General features: G+C 46.7%; 1 protein-coding gene across 1 annotated transcript in view; it reads right to left on the bottom strand.

The window, feature by feature from the left end:
* The window catches only part of slc2a4rg (SLC2A4 regulator), a 48,275-nt gene that overhangs the window by 29,536 nt on the left and 4,613 nt on the right, over positions 1 to 14,126 (bottom strand). The window lies entirely within an intron of this gene.

Raw genomic sequence — 14,126 nt, 5'->3', positions numbered from 1 at the left:
GTTAGACAAGAGACTGGAGATCAGCCTTGCTCTGCACACATCCCCAGCAAGCAAACCTCATGAAATAAGTCAGGCTTAAACAGATCGCTTATTGTATATCAACAAAAACCAAGAAGAAGCATGTCTGGATGAAACCAAGTATAAGTGAATACTGCTGATCAGAGAACAGTGAGAATGATCAGTTCCCATGACCTGGAGAAGCTACAGTATGCGAGTCTCTGGAGGTATTTGGGCAGTGATCAGCGCTCTGCACCCGACGGGACGGCCTGACACACCCAGGGCTTTGTGCAGCGGGGTGTTGCTGCTGGGAGCCACTACCTCTAAGGTTAAGCAGAGGGACTTTCTACCTCTCCCACGGCCGGAAATTACCGCTTTAACTTGGCAGCAGTCAGAGGAATCGAGGGGGTGGATGATGATGCCCCAATTGATTCATCTTAAATTATCATATTAGAAATGGAAACTTAGTTTTAAGGATGTTGAGTGTTACATTTGTTGATCTGTTGCGGTAAGCAGAGCAAATAAAACAGTGTTTACAAGATGGAAAAGTAAATACAGCAAATAACCGCATTGATGCAATAATTTTTTTTAGGCTTTCATTTTACACTGTTTCAATTTCAACCTGTGGATACCACAAAACAGTACAGAGCAACAGTATTGTGAGCTATAGCTATTGAATTACAAAAACCCTTCATGAGGCATCAGCAAGGTTATGTTTGTGTGGGTGTCATCAGTGACTTCCTTTAGTCGATGTATGCGTGTTGAAATATTGCTGCCTGACTCAGCAGGGCATAGCAAATACTTCAATAAATTATGCACCAATCAGGAGGTGAGGGGAGAGTGTCATTAGCAGATATGCAAAAACCTGCCTCACTACGCAACAGCCACACAATGAAGAATGTGTGTACCGTATCTGCGTATCTGAAGGAGAAAAGGAAAATGAGATTAAAATAGAAATACGGCCTTGCGGTTCTATTCTTCCGCCAACCAGTTTTAAATGACATTTATGTCTGTTGTGGCTGAAATGATATGTGTTATAACGATTGAATAAAAAACTAGTATGCATATGTTTTCATAATAAACTAATGAATTCCAGAGATGTGTCCAAATATAGTCATGGTACCCTTGACATTTGACCACTAAAACCCAATCAGTCCATCCATGATTTAAATGGACGTTTGTGAGAAATATCCTCAAGGTGTTCCTGAGATTTCGCTTTCACCGGAAAGAGACAAAGGGCGGTCGGACAACAAAAACATAATTCCTCCAGCCATGGATGTCATCGGTGCTGAGGCCTAGGAAACACACAAATCAGTTCACTTGTGGAGCTTGATTGATGGTGTTTTCCTCCAGCACCATTCATTAGAGGTCACGGGGATAAGTCATTATTTAATCCCACACAGCCTTATTGTTAAGGACGTGCATGTACTCTCAAGGACATGCACAGTAAATATGGGGCTTCTGGGAGATTAAGAGTAGACCACTGTTTCTAGCGACCTGGGTGGGGTATGCTGTTCAAAATGGTTTATTCAAGCTGAATATTTGAAATGTATTTGAATGAAGTTGCTGACTACATAGCAGCCAATCAATCTATGCATTGCTCTGGGATTCTTTTAATCCCACTTTGATGTGCCCTATCGTCTCATGCAGTCATTGCTCAGAGTACTTTACAGTGTCAACACAAAATCAATTGGAAAAGCTAGAAGTTCAGCACAACTCTCTTTCACAAGTCAACTAAAAGACAGGGTTGTCGATAATCCTTTAATTAAGAATGAGAACATCTGGAGTTCCTCAGGATTGAGTTAGAAATCTTGGCCAGCACTGTATTTACAATGTGTCCGACATTCGTACTGACATAGTGATGTGAAGGTATCCTTGGTGTGTAATGGGTCACTGACACAAATCGGAAAGTAAAGCAGAGGGCGAGGAGAAGAAAGACGCAGTATTTTCACGTCTGAAGACGATGGCTAAATATTTATAGAGCTGCCTAATTGACAAATCCTCCCAACAGAGAGAGGAACAACTTGAATTATATTCTAGAGTTAGAACAAAATATTACTCAACTACATGCAAGACAATAATTTAAAGATATGAAATAGATGCAGGCCATTCAGCTCCGTACATTACGGAGTGTTAGGTGTTTCTTAGACTTCTCTCTGTTTGCAGAGCGGACTCAATTTCACCGCTTGTCATCAGCAGACAGGGATGACTTATGATAGAGTTGTGCAATAAACTGTGTGTGTGTGTGTGTGTGTGTGTGTGTGTGTGTGTGTGTGTGTGTGTGTGTGCGCGTGCGTGCGTGCGTGCGTGCGTGTGTGAGGATATGTATAAGTGCGGTGATTGAGAACAGGAGAAAGCAAGGCTTACAGAACATTAAGAAAACCGTTACTTTAAACTTGGGGAAGATACGGTATTTGTAAATCCACTGAAGCATTATAGTACATGCAACACATTTAAATTTGCCAATTAATCTGTCCCAGTTATAAAACTGGCAAGACACGATTTATCTTTATTTAGTTATCTTATCTAATTAGTCTGTGTTGTTCCAAAATCTATATTGGAACTTGCGAAACAACGAAGAGAGATTTTTAACCAAAAAAAGCCTCTGGCTTTGTAATGTCTGCAGATCTGCAATTTCAGTGCCAGTAGAAACATTGTGAACATTCCAATGATGAATAAGCTATCCTTTTACTTACCTTATGAATGGATACAGTCACTGAAACATTAAACAATATCACGAACGTTGCAAACTGAAGACGTGCGTTTGAGTAACTAAAGGGAAGTAAGACAAACATATGACAGGCGGATCAGACATATCCTATAGGAGTATGGAATAGCCTTGAGAAACTCGGTATTGTTCAGAGGGGACCATTTCAATTTAGCCGGTCATTCCTTCAGACAAAAGGGCCGCGGGCAAAAGGCCAAACGAACAAAAAGGAAAAAGGGAGGCAGGGACAAATCAGAAAGAGTTGTGACATCTCAGGCACAACAAATGTTTAAAATTACACCTTTTTTTTTGTAGGGGGCCTTTATTGGAGATTTTAGAGTTGAAAGGGGGACACAGAAGGGAGTTCATTGGCTTACTAGGCAGCGTTGACCACATGTGTGGACATAAACTCAACTTTTGTAACACTTTTGTGTGCCTGCCAACAACTCAAAAGACAGGGCGGTAAAGATATCAAGGGAGAGATAATTGTTAGGATCAAGACGCGTAGTGGGAAGTCGTGATGAAAGTTGAGAAAGGTGGGAGAGTTGGTGGACAGAAGGTAACGCCATGGAGCAGCTGCTGCTAGGAGAACACAAAGATTGATAGAAAAGAGGGGAAAGACGGTTGACTGTAGCATATCTAAATTCTATTGAGGCAGAACAGCAGGCCTTATATAAGTATCTATTAGTTTGGGTGAGCAATCGATAAAGTATTTCACTGCAGCGAGACAGAGCTGCGCAACAGGAGTTCTATTTTGTCCCTACTGACCGCCAGAGGCGGTGCTTTAAGCACTGGATATGTCCATCGTGCGAATGCGCAGCTCGAGTACCAATAACAACAAAGTCACCTGTGACCCACGTGACACCGGCTATATCAGCCGGTGTCGTCAGAGGATCTGTTCCTTTCATCTTCTCGAGAGTACCGTGGCTACATTTTTGTAGCAACAGCATTCAGGTTTGAACGTTTGATCTGAGGGATTTCTCTGCAAGCAGCTGGCCGCGTGCAGCTTCGCGACTGACAGTCGGAGCTACGGGTCGTTAACGCGTCCTCCAGGAGCTGTGGCCGGCTGTGCGCTGTGCAGAGCCTCAACAGACAGGTTTGTGTCAGCTTGTTGCTGGTGATGGCTGTGTCCCCGCACCCTCTCCCAGCCAAGTTGTCCTGATTTTATTTTGATCCCGTCTTATTTTTTGTTTGGCTTAGACTTTCTGGTGACGACAGTGTTCCCGCTTCCTCTCCCATAAAGTTGCCCTTTTGAAAGTTCTGCTTGTGGCGTTGTGCCCGAGCTATCATTAGCATTTGAGTCCCAGCTTTGGCTGCGTCCCTCATTTAATATGGAAAGCCAATAGTGTCATATTTTAAACCCGTTTTTCGTTTAGATGCTGAGAGTAAGGTAAGTACTTTCTATTTCATAGAAGCTAATTATCTGATCTTAACATTTGTGTTCTGACTTGGTCGCTTGTTTGTTAGCAGCAGCCGCTTGGCTAACACCTTGCATGTACTGTTAAGCTTCATTATTTAACTCAGCCGGTGAGGGCAGTGCTCCCGCTCCCGGTAACATAGGGTTTGATTGCAGTAGCGCTATATCGTTGTATTACTGCTCCTAGTACTAGACTCCTAGCACTAGGATGATATGCAGAGAACATCTTCACTGCGGGTGGTGTGTGCTCTGCATGTGCGGTTACTACTGTAACCATGGCCTACGGTTCTATGCGGGCTGTTCTCTTTCTTAGAAGCTAATTATCTGGTCTTAACATTGTGTTCTGACTTGGTTGCTCGATTGTTAGCAGCGGCCGCTTGGCTAACACCTTGCATGTACTGTTAAGCTTCATTATTTAACTCAGCCGGTGAGGGCAGTGCTCTCGCTCCCGCTCCCGGTAAACGCATGGTATGGTTGCAGTAGCGCTATATCGTTATATTTACTGCCCATAGTACTAGACTCCTAGCACTAGGACGATATGCAGAGAACAATCTCCACTGTGTGTGCATTGTGCTCTGCATGTGTGGCCATTAAAGAGGATTTCAGCCTCCCAATATTATATTATCTAGTGTGCAGCCGTTTGGCTCTAGGTGGTGTAAGTACTGGCCATAGTTACTACTGTAACTAAGGTTCTAAGCCGTAAGTACTGGCCATAGTTACTACTGTAACAACGGTTCCAAGCCGTGTAAATACTGGCCATAGTCAATACCGTAGCTAAGGCTCTATGCTGTGTAGCTGTGTAAGTACTGGCCATAGTTACTACTGTAACTACGGTTCTAAGCCGTGCAAGTACTGGCCATGGTTACTGCTGTAACTACGGCTCAGTGCTGTTCTCTTCTTTAGAAGCTAGTTATGTGGTCTTAAAGATGTGTTATTTGACTTGATCTCGCTTGATCGTTAGCAGCAGCCGCTCGGCTAACGTCTTGCGTGTACTGTTAAGCTTCTTTATTTTACCCAGCTAGGTGAAGGCAGTGCTCTCGCTCCCGCTCCCTCTGCCGGTAATGCGGATGTAGCTACATCCCTTTTTCTGGTCGGCGAGTAGCAGCATCGCTCTGCTCTTCCCGTTCAGCAGGTAGCCGGTGAAGGCTGTGTTCCCGCACCCGCTCCCGGTTACGCTGCATCTGGCATTCGTCTCCAACTCAACCCGTGACAGCAGTGTTCTCGCCCCCGCTCCTGGTAGCCGCTGAACTGCCGTGTTTATTAATCCAGCCAGGTGAAGGCAGTGCTCTTGCTCCCGCTCCCTCTGCCGGTAACGTGGGTGTAATTACATCCCTCTTTCTGTTCGGCGAGTAGCAGCAACGCTCTACTCTTTCCATTAAGCAGGTAGCTGGTGAAGGCTGTGTTCCCGCAGCGGCTCCCGGCTACGCTGCATCTGGCTACCTACAGAATGGCTCATTCATGTAGCGCCTGTATGGCTTCTCTTGAGCCCGAGGACGGCCACGTCCACTGCCCCTCCTGCCTCGGCCGCCTCTGGCGGTCAGTGGGGACGAAATTCGAGCATCTGAGGGAGGTTCTCACGGTAAACACCTGCATGAGCTGTAGCTGCATGCCTCGGGCGCTCAGAGTGGCTAGAATAACTGAGGTGGAACGTCTGGCAGCAGCCAACAGACACCTCTCCTTGTCACATCCTCCTCCGTATCAATTCGGCCGTTCCCGGCGACTTGAGGGAGCGATGGCTATGGGTGCTCCCCCCAATAGAATGACTAGAAACAGGCTGTCCTCTAAAGTGGATCGGCTAGCTGCCGGTAGGGGCATGATGAAGTCGCCTCTTGGCCCTTCAGCCTGGGACCGGTGTAGGGGCTGCTAGCTGGCCGCCTGCCCCCCCCTTCGGATGACGCCCCTCCTTCGGTTGGCGCACCTCCTTCGGCTGACGCACCTCCTTCGGTTGACGCACCTCCTTCGGTTGACACACCTCCTACGGTTGACAAACCTCTGTATGAGAACACATTGCCGCTGGTACAGTCTCGTCGCCAGGTTTGGCTGGCCCAGTCACCACTAACGGAGGCATGTAGGAGAGTCCTCCGTAGCGTACCAGTCGAGCCAGGGGAGCTGTTTGGGTCAGCTGCCCTGGAGGCACTGGAGTGTGCTGCCCAAGCTAGGCAGACCAGGCAGCAGCTCTCGGGTCTTCGCAGACCTGTGCCCACTCCCAGCAGGCCCAGGGGCCGCTCTAGCAGCCGCACTCAGCCGCCGGATTACAGGGGTGGTCTGCAGAGGTCTTAGTGGCCCACTCAACCGCCTCCCAATGAATTTCATGCCCCAGGTCGCCCGCCTTCCAGGCGGCCTCGTGCCCCAGAGCCTTACCGGCGCCCCCCAAGGGGATCCAGGGGACGGGGGGCTGGGGGCTGAAATCCCGGGGGCGGTCGTCGGCTGCTTTCCCAGCAGCAGATCAGTTACTGGGCGGTCTGTACTTGCGGCCCTTGGGTGGTTTTCACCTTAACCCAGGGGTAGGGACCGCAGCTCCGGCCCCTAGCCTTTGGCTGGGTCTAATTGACAGTCGTCAGCGATCCGGCAGGGGCCCTAGCTCTGGCCCAAGAGTTGTCCGTCCTTCTGTCCAAGGACACAATCGAGCTGGTAAGACCCTCTGCTTAACCCAGGGGGTTCTACTCGGCGTACTTTCTCGTGAGCAAGAAAGTCGGCGGATTTCGCCCGATTTTGGACCTCAGAGGAATCAACAGATTCCTGAAGGTGCTGCCATTCTATATGCTGACCACTGCACATGCACAGGTGGAGTGGTTCTCAACCGTGGACTTGAGGGATGCCTACTTCCACGTGGGCCGGGCAAGATGGTGCCTTATATTCAGTTCCTCCGGCCCTTGGGCAGACTGGCGGCTGCCTCGGCCGCTGGGCCCTTAGGCCCGCTGTCGTTGCGCCCCATGCAGATGTGGCTGAACAGCCTTCACTTGGACGCCAAGTGGCACAGGCACAGGGAAGTCAGGGTGTCGCAGCATTGCCTCCACTCTCTGTCACGCTGGAGGGGCCTATCTCCTGATGGGCGTGCCCATGGGCGCCATCCCATCTCGCCAGGAGACCATCACCATAGGTACATGTCTCTCAGGGTGGGGTGCAGTGCGGCAGGGCAGGACTGTTCAGGGGCAGCGGTCTGCCCTGGAGGGTGCACGTCAGGTCAACGTGCTAGAGCTTTGGGCTGTGCAGCTTGCACTCATGCACTTTCTACCCCAACTGGGGGGCAAGAATTTCTGCCCGACGGCGCCACGGCGGGGTGCCACAGGTCGGTGTCCCTCTTTATGAGAGGGGCTTTACGGCAGCGTCCCCCTAGCACCGCGAGGGCTCCGGCTTGGGACCTGCCCCTGCTGCCGGATGCCCTATCATCTCCTCCCTTTGAGCCCCTTGTCCAGGTGGGGCTTAGGTGGCTGCCCACGAAGGCAGCATTTCTGCTTGCCATAGCCTCAGGGAAGCGAGTCGAGGAGTTGCATGTCCTCTCCATAAACGATACATGCCCGAGGTGGGACTCTCAGGCGTTGCCCTTTGGGCAAATGTGGCATTCCTGCCCGGGGTCCTTCCACAAACCCACTTCAAATCAGCCTGCCCAGCTGGCACGCTTGACATTCAGGAGTACGGCACGTCGAAGTTGCTGTGCCCTGGGGGTGCCCAAAGGGCGTATATCAAGGCTACTGCCTGTATACGCCAGTGGGAGCAACTCTTGATTTTGCCCTGGCGGCACTAAAGGAGGTTATGCCCTCTAACCAGTGGCTGCCCCACTGGGTTGTCGATACCATCTCACAGGCTTACGGGGCCAGTGGCCGCCCCCTGCCATCGGGCTGAGGTGCCACTCTACAAGGAGCATCTCAACATCTTGGGCCACCCTGAGGGTGGTGCCCCTGGAGACCCTCTGCGCCGCGGCGTCGTGGGCGTCTTCTGGCACATTCTCCAATTGTCATCAGGTCAATGTCGCCACTCCCCATTCTTTGGGCGTGGTCCTTTTGCCGAGCTCCGCTGCTTCCAGTGGTGAGCAAGGGCTTGGATTCTTCATGACATTGTTGGTATAAGTCATCCAGTGCTTAAAGCACCGCCTCTGGCGGTCAGTAGGGACGAAATAGAACGATAGTTACGGCTGTAACTACGGTTCTATGAGTCCCGGATGACCGCCAGAGTTTCCTGTCACTCAGAATTCTTGTGTGCTCGCGAGAAGATTCTGGGAACAGATCCTCTGACGACACCGGCTGATATAGCCGGTGTCACGTGGGTCACAGGTGACTTTGTTGTTATTGGTACTCGAGCTGCGCATGCGCGCGATGGACATATCCAGTGCTTAAAGTCCATTTAATGTCCAAAATAAATGTTATTCTGTGTTAATAAATCGCTTCATCACTTTCCACTGTTTCATTTGACATATCAACATCAATGATTCTTTCCATAAATACCCCCCAAATAACATGAAATGTGTGCCACTTTCCCGTGTTATTCCGCTCCGGTAGCGAAAAGCTTGCCAGCCATTAACCCAGCTGTGTGACGTCACACGTGGCAAACACCAGCCTCGTCTAGATTGTTTGTTTTGTATCCTTCCGCTATTTTCGCTCAACATATGTGTAACCGGACCTCGCTAAACTTTTTTTATCTAACAATTCATGATGGGGAAGCGATGTGTAGTTGTGAGCTGTGAATGTTTCCTGATTGCTATAAACATTGATCATGGGTGCTGGAAGATTGTGCACAAAACTCGGGTCAGAATTAAGTTACTACAGGTGTTATGCCAGCTTGAGCTAAATGTCACCAAAGTACAGTGAACTTGCCTAGTGACTGAAATATATAAAAGTTGAAGTGAAATAAGTAATGCCAAAAATGAATTACGTCTGAATATCTTTATTATTTTTACCACTTTTAATTATTTGTGGGCTCGCACATACCAAAATAGACTAATGTACACTGCAATAAAGATCAAATGATACAAGTGAAAAATTAACAAAAGAACCCTTTTTTATTTATCAAACAGTAAATTAATACAATCTTACAAACTTGTGATTTGGAAAATGTTGTTATATTTACATGTTTCTTTGGAAAAATAATATTGTAAATGATGTACTTTGTAAATTATTTACATCATGCGAAACCATTTTAACCAGTTCAGCTGCATGACTTATGTCAAATTACAGATTTGGCCATTGAAATCCCTGATAGCGGCCTCCCGGTTCAGGGTAAATCTTCCGTATCTCGGTTACAGCACATGCAGGCAGCGGGACTCTGATTTTTGGGCCGAGTACACCCCAGCACCAACGTACAAACTGTCGATAAGCTGTATATCGATACTTCCTAATGAAAAAAAAGTATACAGATTATAAATATATTTGGAGAAAAATAAAATGTTATGTAGTACTATTATGTAGCAATGGTTACAAATTGGCTTATAACATGATATTTGTATTTTACTTGTACAAAATAAATATGAGGTTATACATGACTGCTTGACAGAATCATAGACCTCTTATATATTTCCTCACATGTGTAGTTGTTTCTTTTCCCAAGCATACATTGAACTTGCATACACAGAAAAAATAAAAGCCAAGCTGTTTTTGACTGCTTGAAAGAGTTTAATGGTATCTTTAAAAGTGTACCATATCTGTAGCGACTAAAAGTATTATATGAAAGCAAAGCTGCAATAGGCAGTTGGGTCAATCAATATTTACTTACTGGTGTAGTGGGCCATCAACTGCTCTGTGTTGTTGTTTGTATTGAAGATACGCTATTTTCAGTGTCCAAACACTGAGACAGCCTTCTCTAAAGCCTGGGTGGCTAATAATGCACCTTGGTTTCTCGTCGGTGTCTTCTATCTGGCAGAGTCCTGCACGGGTCTGATTTTCAAGATCCGCTCCCGCCCCGCACCCGTGACGTGCAGTACCGAAACCGCCCCGCTACCCACACATATTGCCAATTAGTTCCGCAACCCGACCCGACCCGCCGGCACAAGATCCGCAACCCGACCCGAACCCGCATATATATAAGCAGTGACAACGTGCAATTATTAACACACGCAGTTGCATATTTGGCTCAAAAAGCCTGGGATGTTGTTTATTTTCTCCATCTAGGTTGACACCAAAAGCCTCCCAGACGTTGGATTTCGCTCTTGAAGAAGAGTTATTGAAAATGGTGTATTCTCCGCTAGAGAGCTTCACCTCAGCCATTCAGAATGTGGTGCGCTCAGCAGCAGATAGATGCGCTGCAGAGGTTATGATTATGCTCGGTCCCGCGGAGGAGAGGTCTGAGGATTTAAACATTAAACTAAAATATTATTGTTTAAATATATTTATTATGCAACACCCGCAACCGGACCCGCATCATCTTTGTTTTACCCAGAAGCGAACCCGGAAAAAAGCGTTTGAAAAAATACCACCCGCAAATCACCTTTTTTGCGGGTCACCCGTCGGGTACCCGCGGATACCCGACCCGATGTAGGATTCTGCTATCTGGTCAGTAGGTTGCAAACTGTCTATTTGTTCCATCACCTGCCAGATCTCTCTGCAGCATACACATTCATCTGCAGTGGGCATGCTTTCACAGCATTGACATGTAAACCTGAATATTGTACATAACATTAAAAAAAAAACAATATCTGCCGGACGTGTGAGGAACAGATGACAAATTAAGATCGACATTTAGTGCAGGTCAAATTAAATAAAACAGAATTTACCATTCAGTATTGCCGACTCGAGTCTCGCCGGCTGCGGAATCCGCTTCTCTTTCACAAGTTTCTGCCTCGTTGTTCGATTGCCGGGCAGGAGGCTCGTACTGATAAGGCAAGATGCCTTGAAGTGAAAGGCTAGCTGGTTCACTCTCTACTTCTGTAACTGAATCCAGATAACCCACCGAATCTGAGCTTGAATGATCGCTCTCGCTGTCGCTGTCTGAAGTTATCGCGTTGCTTGCCATTTGGACTGATTTGATCAAATGGCAATGTTTGCCACGTGTGACGTCACCGCTCGTTCGGGAGTGATCGGGGGCGTACTCGGCAAACTTCGGAACCAACATCGGTTTTTAACGTATATGTCATTTAATTATGACCAAACTTTAAACATTTGTATTTATTTTTATTCTGGTGATATCTAAACTACATGTTAAAAAACACCTGTGTTAGATGCATTACATGGCCTTTAAAGCACCGCCTCTGGCGGTCATCCGGACTCATAGAACCGTAGTTACAGCCGTAACTATCGTTTCCTTCCCTCTTGATAAGTGAAAGTTTGTTTTCCTGTCTTAACGTCAGATATACAGTTAGTATACAACCTATTTTTAGCAGTTTTACACAAAAAATATGTCAAGATGTATAATATAATATGTAATGCAACATAGCGTTTTGTAGCTAGTTCTAACCTTGTTTATGTAACATTACTTGTGCATTACTCTGCAGAGCACAAGACATGCCTTCATGCCTTACTTGTGAAATATATTTAGCTTCTCTTCTTCACTGCATAACAGCAGATGATTCATGTCTTATTTGTTTATTGTACACAGACATGCAGAGAACATATTTCAGCCATTAGCTTCTTCCAGAGGCTCTCATTAGAGTTAAACAATGAATGATTCAGACTAGCCGGTCCCAGAGCTGCACCGTGAAAAATAAAAATAAATAGGTTTTCTTTCCTACTAGATCCTCACTCCTCCATACACCTCTCACTCAGGGCCCAGTAAAGCGGTAATAATAGATGATAAGCCATCTGCTTCTATGTTCTGCGGTTGTAAACTGTCTATGTAGCACATAACCCAGTTCCTAAGGGTTACTGGCGGATATTCCAGATGCTTGCTCGTGTCCTGATCTGACCCTTCCCCCTCACGACTCCATTCATTGAGGATGACCTTTCACCTCAGCCTGTGAGTGCGAGAGCATTAACCTCTTGCAGTCTGGAAGGGAGCCAAAATGGGAAACCAGAAAGGATGGTAATACTGCAACAAATACAGAAGACGTTTTTTCAAATAATGATGATTCTGCATTGGTAAACATGTGCACTAAATGTTTTATCTGTAAAGAAAATGGAAAAACGAGCACCTGAGAAGAAGCCGGCTGTTCCACTCGGGATGCCATGTCAGCAGTCTGGATGTGGGTTAGACTTCCCAGACTGGTGTGGGGGCGGGTAGCTGTTCCTCTGACTCTGACCTTCAACAACCGGCTGTAATGTCTCCTTTGGGAGAAGGGGATTGGTGGTGGGGTGGTCTGAGGGGGTTGGAGAGGTGATGGACTCTGCTACAGCCTGCCTGCCTCGCCTAAACCCTCATGGTGACTCTTAACCGACTGAGTCAAACACTGGCCAGTAATTATGTCCAAAACAGAGCCGCCTTTCTCTCTCTCTACCCCCCGCACTGCAGTTAGTTTTGCTGGTTTCTTGTTTATGCAAACTCAGTGTTTGCTATTCATGTGACCCGACTGTGGTGACAGTGTACCTGACCAAGGACAGATAAGAAAGAAAAGCATTTCACAACAAAACAGAACGCCCCCTCCCCTCTTCATCTCGTCAGACCTCTTTTTTTGTGTTAATTTAGGCTGGTCTTTGTTCTGTTATCCCATTCTGTTAGATCCCACACTGATGAGTATTGACAGGTAGAGCGAGCTCTGCACTAGGGTGTGAGTGAAAAAGAGACAGAACAAGGAAAAGAGAGACACACACACATAGAGGCAAGGTTGACCAGAGGTGTTTAAATATACAGAGTAGCTTTGAATGTATTTACATGAATATGGACATGATGTGAGCGAGGGAATGTTTTGGTCCCGCCTCTTTCTTTCTTTTCTGCAAGATCTTTGCCCTGACTTGTCTAAAGTAGAGTGACACGCGTTCCTGCATTTGCAAACTGACGGGACGAGGTGTGAAAGCACTATGATGTATGTGAGAAACAATATGTAACTGATACACTGGTGGATGTAAAACACACAGAGGTGAGCAACAGCTTCATAGTCAAATCTCTTCAAACATATTTAATCCTGTAACACAATGGCAGTATTATGTTAGCTGTTAAAGAGCGAAGGAAAATAAATGGTTCTGTTGAGATGATCTGAAGCAGGGCACAAAGTGCAGAGATGCACAATGAGTCACACCCCCTCACACAGATGTGTGTGTGCGCACACACACACACACACACACACACACACACACACACACACACACACACACACACACACACACACACACACACACACACACACACACACACACACACACACACACACACACACACACACACACACACACACACACACACACACACACACACACACACACACACACACACACACACACACACACACACACACACACACACACACACACACACACACACACACACACACACACAGAGAGAAGTCAAACGCAGCGCTGCCACTGAAGCCATTAAATTAAGACCTCACAATGCAGTCCCAAAGTGTGCCAGTGTATAGTTATTGAGTAACTTGGTGAATTCATTGGCACTGAATGACTGTTTCTTTACTACAGTCCATTTTCAAACTGCTCTATACATTTGTGATGAATACCACATGTGCATTATACATCTGGATAACAGCTGGAATAAAGCAGGCATTATCAATACTAGAAAGGTTGAAAACAAAATGTGAATAATTGCTTTGAGGAGGAAAGATATCCTCTTGTCGACAACTGCAAAGCAACAGCCAATATAAGCAGGGTAGAGAATGGGAGTTAATCTTAAAGGTCAACAAAGAGGCACGGCTAATATGACCACACTGTTATATCAAGTTGTGCAACGTCTCTCAGCGGCTGTGTCGCTTCAACTCAGAGCTTTATTGTGGTGCTGAGATAACCACCATCAACATGCTGTGAAAAAGAGACGTTTCAAACTTTTAAATCTGGTTAGGACCTGGCTAGAAAGGTGAGAACAGCAACCTTGTTTTCTGTATTGGGTATACACACTTGAACACACACTCAGAAGTAGACACAACACCCCTCTAATTTAAAAAGCATGCTCGGTCTTGCATGCTCCCCACAGACACTC

The sequence above is a fragment of the Notothenia rossii genome, assembly GCF_949606895.1.
Source record: "Notothenia rossii genome assembly, chromosome: 4".
Classification (NCBI taxonomy): Eukaryota; Metazoa; Chordata; class Actinopteri; order Perciformes; family Nototheniidae; genus Notothenia; species Notothenia rossii.
The sequence above is the reverse complement of the archived record's forward strand: the minus strand, read 5'-3'. Positions and strand labels throughout refer to the sequence as shown.